This window comes from Hibiscus syriacus, unplaced genomic scaffold (assembly GCF_006381635.1).
Source record: "Hibiscus syriacus cultivar Baekdansim isolate YM2019G1 unplaced genomic scaffold, ASM638163v2 tig00111741_pilon, whole genome shotgun sequence".
In the NCBI taxonomy this organism is placed as follows: Eukaryota; Viridiplantae; Streptophyta; class Magnoliopsida; order Malvales; family Malvaceae; genus Hibiscus; species Hibiscus syriacus.
Window position 1 is genome coordinate 3,119,429 of NW_024063166.1, and position 7,762 is coordinate 3,127,190.

Sequence of the window (7,762 nt, forward strand, 5' to 3'; positions counted from 1 at the left end):
ATATTTACAATATCATGCCATTACTTTATTCAAATTTAAATGTTATTTTATAGCTATATATAATACATATATATTTTTTCGTATTTTTTATATTTAATTTACATATACCAAACAAAGTCGAGGGTCTCGATTCATACTTCGCTCAAACTCAAAAATTAATATACTAATTACTAAAAATTTTGAGTTATTCAAGTTGTATTTTATAACTCGATTAGAACTTGAAATTTTTTAGTCGAGTTTATGAAACTACAACTCGAAGTCAATTCGAGTCGAGCCGACTCGAAAAAATCGGTTTTTCGAGTCAAATCTACCTCATTGCAAGAAACAAAATTGTCAGTCATTAATACTTAGACATCAAGACATTTGATGGAAAGATATTTTGAAGAGTTAGCCTTCGCACCATTCATTGGGGCTTCGGGGGTTAATGTCATTATGGGATACAAACTTTTTTATTGCTAAACTGTGCAGAAAAGAACGGTGATCATAGTGGATTTATTTTCTCATGTTAATTTAGAAGCTGGAGTGGCGAATGTATATGTGCCGAACGATCTAGGGGAGCAGATATATTTCTTTTTGAACCTTACTAAGTTAATTGTTGAGATTAGTGGCCCCGTTATCGTCAAAGGGAATTTCAACATAGATAAATCAGATTCTGAAAGGATCAGAGTAAGCTTCCACAATAATGTAATGAGAAGTTTTGGGGAGTTTATTTCGAACAACAATCTAGTTAATCTACCACTAATTGGAAGCAAGTTCACATGGTTTAGAGGAAGTGGTGATGCTAATTCAAGCAGATTGGATATAATTATTGTATCCACTGAAGTTTTAAATAAGTTTCCCCAACTATTGGGGACCACGTTGCCTAGAAGCCTGTCTGATCACAAACCGGTGGTGTTGAAGGAAGAAATTGTGAAAAAGTGCATAGACCTTTGAAGTGGTTCATTCATTGGGCGGATGGCAGTGATTTCGTTTAAAGGGTAAAAAAATATGTGAGCTTAATCAAGGAAAAGGAGTATGTAATATCCTACAGGAGGTTAAGACAGTTTCAAAGGAATAAGTCGATTGTTGCGTCAAAATGATACCAGAGGAAGTAGAGAAGATAAAGAGGAGGGAAGAAGAAGATGCTAGGGTTGATAAAAAATTGAATCGAGTTACCAGAGATGTTGGTGTTGGAGATTCTCTCAAAGCTTCCTATTAAATCCTTAATCCATTTCAGATGTATTTGTAAGCCCTGGCCTTCATCTTTTGAAACCCCTCATTTCATTACCAAACATCATCAGAACAACCTCTAAAACAATAACCGTAATCTCCTCCTCAACCATTGTCACGGTGACACCCGTGATAACATCCATTATTTCCCTCAACTTTCGATCGAGATAGGCCAAAAATTTAGAGTAAAACACAATATTCACTTACCCTTTTTCGAGAATTTTGTGTATGCACCTGAAATTGATGGTCATCGTAATGGAATATTGTGTTTACCAGAGCCAGATATTAGACATAATGTTGCCCTTTGGAACCCATCTACGTGAGAGTCTAAAATCCTTCGTCAATCCATAGTCCAACGCCCTCCTGGACTAGATTACACTAGTTTTTATTGTCTTGGTTTTGGGTATGGTTCTCAAACTGATGACTTCAAAGTTGTAGTATTTGTTACTAATTGTTTTACATGGGAAAACGAAGAAGGTAGGAGCATTTATAGTCATTGGATCAATCAAGTTGATTTATATTCGCTTAAAGCTAATTCATGGAAGGAAATTTCAGTTCCTGGGGTTCATGCTTATGGTTCTACTTTGTTTAATAATTATATCAATGGGTTTTATTATTGGCAGGCAGATGTGGATTCTGGTGGTACACTTATTCTTTCATTTGATATGGTTAGTGAAAAGTTTTCAACTTTACCATTTCTTGAATTTGGTGGGACTCTAGCAAAAAACTATTTGCAACTTTTGGAATTCAATGGATTGCTTGGTGCTATTTTTTTTACCCAAGAGAAGGAATTGACTAGTCTTTTGATTTATGGGTTATGAAAGGGTCATGGACTAAACAATTTAGTGTTGAATCTGTTCTTGGAGTTGAGAGGCCTTTGGGGTTTTGGAAAAATGGAAAATTGTTTCTTGAGAGCTCTGATCATGAACTGGTGTTGTTTGATCCCTCCATACAAGAGCTTAGAAATCTTGGTATTCACGCTTATAAGGAAACAATGCACATTATTGCTTATGTTGAGAGTTTCATTTCATTGAATGAAAGATTAGAGCATGAGGAATGTATAATACGACGACCTCCAGAGTACGAAGGCACGTCAAATCAATATTGAAGACAAAGATGGATAAGGAACTACAAAAAAAGAAAGATTTAATGGGATTTGGTCTCTTGATATGAACTTTATCTCAACTATATTGTCTTGTGATATTCTCAGATAATGTTGACTTGTTTCGGTTTCTGTTTACTTTTTATTGTTTAAGTGGATGCGCAAAATTACTCCATACAGATTTGCTTAATTGTTAACTCCTATCTACAGTTCTATTTTCCTGCATATTATGATTTGCAGGTGCGTATATATGCTAGACTAGGAGTGTTTTTCCTACTTGACTTTGCTTCATAGAAGTCAATGTCCCCAATAGTTGAATGTCATTTCAAGTTGAATATAGGAACTATTATTGTTGGTATTGTTATGATCGTGTGTTATTGTCTGTACTTTAGATCCAATGAAACAACATCAATGGTTTGGTTTTGTTTCCTTTGTGGGATATTTCTAGAAATTGTTCTATTTTCTCTGCATATATATAATAATTCACATGAGCTTTTGTGTGTATATAGAGAATTTACATGGTTTTGAATGTTTGTTTTCCGTTGAAGAGTCAGAATTCCAGAGCTTTTTGTGTGAAATCATTTTCATTTTGGACCTCAATTATTTGTTTTAGAGGTAAATGGATTACATTCTTGCAGAGGTCTTGTTTTACGTTGTTCGTTCTCGTATGTGAGTGTCAAACATGTCGAATATGGGTATTCTGATAGTTTCTTAATGTAGTTGGAGGGTCCTTAGAGGATATTATGCTCATACGTATATCCTAAAATGCACGAACACGAGATACATACATATATAAGTAGCCTGGATAGATTGGTGTTCATTCTTACATTGGTTTGATGGTTTTGCTGAAATGAGATATTGTGGGTAAAGGCAATAAAATTTTGCGTGTGAGGAGACTTGAACATGTAATAACCCAGAACCAAACCAAAGCCTCAACATTTAGTCTAGGCTACAGTAGCTAAGATAAGATTTGAGAAATATCTCTTAAACCAAATAAAATAAGTTAACCCAAATACCAAAAAAAGGTATCAAATCAGTTCCCGCTCACTCGTGAAAAACCCAAACTCCCATAAATCTCCATCGCCTCAAAGTTGTTTCATTGTCATTTATCCCCGCTCCAGCCATCGTGGTGTGCACCGTCATCGTCTTCAACACCGGCGTCATTCCTTGACCAAACCCCAACCGTCAACTACCTCTAGCAGCCCACCATTCATCGCGAATAAGGGAGAGGCTTTTCGGCTTACACACCATTGATCTCGACCATCGTTCGTCGGTGGTTGTCACGGCCATCACCATCAGGCGCGTTAGACCGCCGCAAGCAAACCCGTACCAACCATCATTGTTGAATCGTCACGTCATTTATGGAGAACCGATCGAAGATCAACCCGAGAAAACCCAACGATTTGCTGTTTTTCCTTGATCCAAGCCACAACGGATGTCCAAGAGCCTCACCGCCCTCACCATTGTAATCTTTAACTGATTCCAACCAAAACCCAACCGGGTTCATCTCCTTACTATCAATCTTTCATCGTCGTAATTGGTTAAGAACTTCGACCACTTATTTTCTTTGTTTCACCTTGTTTTTGAGCTTGAATAAGAGTTGGTTTGGGTTCTTTTTGTTGAATGGATGCCCATGGAGTGACTGGACCGCCCCAAACACCATTCCTGTCGCCTCACGAGTTGTCACGTCAGGATAATGTGATGAGAGCAACCTTTTCTGGGATGGTCGTAGGTGGTAACATAGAATTAGCATTGCTGACAACAATTAAAAAAGCTTTGGAGATTTTCATTAATGCCAAGTGGTCAAGGAAGGGTACGATAATTATTATATTGCCTTCACAGACAGTGTAGAAGTGGTTAGTGGATGTGGGATCAAGGCTGTGGAATCGGTGGCAATGCTTAATTAAGATCGAGAGGTTGGTGAGTTCCATTGAAGATGTTCATTTCTCCACTTCCAGTTGGCAACTTTCTTCTTTGGCTCATCATCAAGCAATGGAAGGAATGTATCAGAGTATTATGTTTAAAACATGGTGGTAACTTATTCGAACGTTGCGGAATCCGGATTGACTTAGAGATTGTTATGCCTTTGCTTTTGGTGATTGTTTGATTTGTTTTTATTGTGATGATCTATAATGTTGTCCTATTTGTAGCAGCCTAGTTCTTCACTCTTTTCTGCATGGGAGGCGTCCTATTCCTACTGTGTGGACTCTTTTACTGCATTCTGCTATTATGTAGATAGGGAGTCTTTTCTTATTTGCTAGCGGGATCGAAGGACTTCATACAGGTTGTTGTGGTTTAGATTGAGATTATATTTCAATGCAACGTGATGTTAATAATATTGTGGTGGCCTACGTGTATCCCAACTTTATGTTTGTATGGTCACAGGGGATATGGTGCATTTGTGTGGCTGAAACTTTATTGTTGTTTGTTTCTCTGCCCCGAGTCAATAGTGTTATTTTCTCCCATTTATTTTTAGGGAGGTTTTTAACGAGCCTTTTGACTTAGGCTCGATTAATAAAAATCATTTTGCTGAGAAACAAATTAAAAAGTGAAAGAAAAAAACCTATAAAGTTTTAATACCACATTCTACTTTTTAGCATGTCAAATCCAATTTGTTCATGCATCACGTGAATACACATGATACAAGAGTTCATGTCAAACGGTGCAAATTTAAGTTCTATTAAGAACTTTGGGATGCGAAATTAGATAAATAATAGAAAATACAAAGAAAATATCTAAACCATATATGAATTTAAAAAATAATGGATCTCACCCCAACACCCCTCAGTCTATCTTAGTACATACATATTTATAATTTATATTTTAACAAATACAACAATGTTCAAGATTAAATAATTGAGAATTCATCTTTCTAACATAATCTCTAAATTTACTTTGATTAATTTAGTTATGAGACTTACACGAAGAAATAGTTATACGGTTGAACAGGTTATAAACAAAGTCCAGAGCCATACACAAGCTTTACCTGAGATTGCTTGCAAAACAAATTGAAACACTGGAGTAGTGCAATTATGGGAGATTCGTTTATGTTATAATAGGCCAACATCGCCTTCCCAACTGGTTAATACAATTCGAAATTGTCCACATCAATTTCCAGACAAAAATGGTACTATCATAGGCCCCTGCAAAACCATGTCAACTACGATATATTTTCCTTAATACTCCTCTCCCTCAATAAAAACATGGGTAAAGTACATAGATGGTCCCTCGACTATAAGGTGTTGCTTTGTTGAGTCATCTAACTATTAAAAGTTATAAAATAGTCCCCTAACTATAAGGGAACTTCTTTGTTGAGTCCCTTGACTACTAAAAGTTTCAAAATGATCACCTGACTATTCATATATTCCGAACTTGTCATTTTCTTTTAAAAATTGACAATCATCTAAGTTGAACGTAACCTACTGATTGAGATATGATAAAATGTGATACCAGAACCGTTTGAATTGTATAGTCGTTTGAGATTCTAGGGTCATATTTAATCATATCTTAATCAGGAAGTAAACATTTACCTCAAATGACCGTTAATTTTTAACAGAAAAGGGTGAGTTTGAAACATATGAATAATCGGGTGACGATTTTGTAACTTTTAATTGTCAAATGACTCAATAAAATAATATCATATAATTGGAGGATCATTTGTATACTTTACCCTAAAAACTTTGAATAATGGTTATTGTAAACCTTCCAAGTTAAAAGGCTTGTACTTATCTCTATATATTTTCCAATACGATCATTATGATATTTAAAATAAATAATTCATATCGTATTGTCGTAACCATCTTTCGGTTGGGCCCCGGAATTTGGCTTCGACTTGAAAAATATGGATTGGAGTCGCCACCGACCACTTTAAAACGAACTTAGGTGGGTTGGACACCATCTTACCTGATCTGCGTTGTACCAGAAACGTGTCGGGTTCGGAAGTCGGTTACGGTCAAGTAAGGATTAGAACCCTTGAACCGCCCTTTCGGTACCAATTAATTTATCAGTTGTCTTTAATTGCGAAAATTAGAATTTAAATTAAAATTTAAATTATTCGATCCGAATTACTTACCCTTGATTGGTTGAAATTATCACTGAAAATATCTAAAAGAACATTAGATGGTAAAATAAAAATAAATATAAAGGAAGAACAAAGAAAAATAAAATATATACATATATGTGTTTATTAATATGATAATGATAATGACAAAATAAATGTCAAAGATAAACAAGAGTTAGTAAAAATAATAATAATAGGAAATAATAAAATACCCACAAAATAAAGTAATAATAAAAAGGTTATTTTGAAAAAATAAATAAATAAAAAGTAATAAAATAAAATAGAAAGATTAAATTAAAACAGTGAAGAGAAAAATAGAAAAACAGAAAGGACTGAAATAGAAGAGTTATAAATATTACTTCCCAAATTCGAACCTTGATCAAATGGAATAATATATGTAATAGAGGACTAAAACGTGAACGAGAGAAATGAAATGACCAAAACAGAACATTAAAAATATCACTGGGTGATCAACCAATAAACTTACAAAGAAAGAGGGACTATATGTGATATTATACCCAAATAAGAAACACGCTGAGGGTAAAGGCCAAAACGACGTAGTTTCATTTTACATATATAGATACCTTTTAAAGACCAAAATGGACCAACATACCTCATTTGCTCCCTTTCAACTCTCTCTCTAAGAATGAGAGAAAAAATAATTCTCTCGCCCCTCTCTAGCCCCTCACCGGAGGGGGTGACCGACCACCGTCCGTCGCCGACGACCGCCGTTGCCGGCCGCCGTGGAAAAATCAAAACCTTCCAAAATGCTCACCTCCTCGCCCCTTTTTCGCCGGCGCCTCTTGGTCTTCCGGTAACCGTTGGTTTGGTCTAGCCCTTTGCGTGCTTTTGGTGAAAAAAAACCGAGTAACCCTCGATTTTTTTATTTATTTTTTTAGTGATTGTTGCTCTGACTTTTGATTTTGGTTATTTTTCGTGTTTGCGGTTTGTGGGTTTGGCTTGTGGTTGCGTTTTTGATTCACTGTGTACTCGATGATGCTCTCTCATTGTTGGTTCGATGTTTGCTTGAACTTGTTGTTCTGTTGATGTTCGGTATTGTGGATTCTCTATCTCGGTTTACAGTTTCTGTTGATGATCTTTGTTCTTTGTTTGGGTCTTGATGATGTCCTCCCCCTTTTTTCTATGTGACAGGCTTGGTGGGGTATTTATACCCCACCGTTGGTGGCTCATTTCCGGCGATCTCGGGGTCGAACCCGGATATTTCGGGGCCGTTCCCGATCTTGTTACGACCTGCGTTCTATTTAGCGTTGTGGAACGTGCTTGTTCCGATTTTGTTGCATGTTTGACCGTTTCATTTCCGGTGACGCTTGAGATTGCTCCTGGCCGTTGGATTGGGTCAGATCCAATGGTCCAGATCTGGCTGCACAAAT

At 36.2% G+C, this 7,762-nt stretch overlaps 1 long non-coding RNA gene across 1 annotated transcript in view; it reads left to right on the plus strand.

The window, feature by feature from the left end:
- LOC120168956 overlaps positions 1-2,675 on the plus strand; it is a 78,903-nt gene extending 76,228 nt beyond the window's left edge. The window contains exon 3 of the long non-coding RNA XR_005520623.1: positions 2,642-2,675. This is a non-coding gene — a long non-coding RNA (uncharacterized LOC120168956). The remainder of the gene's footprint in view (positions 1-2,641) is intronic.
- The last annotated feature ends 5,087 nt before the right edge of the window (positions 2,676-7,762 follow it).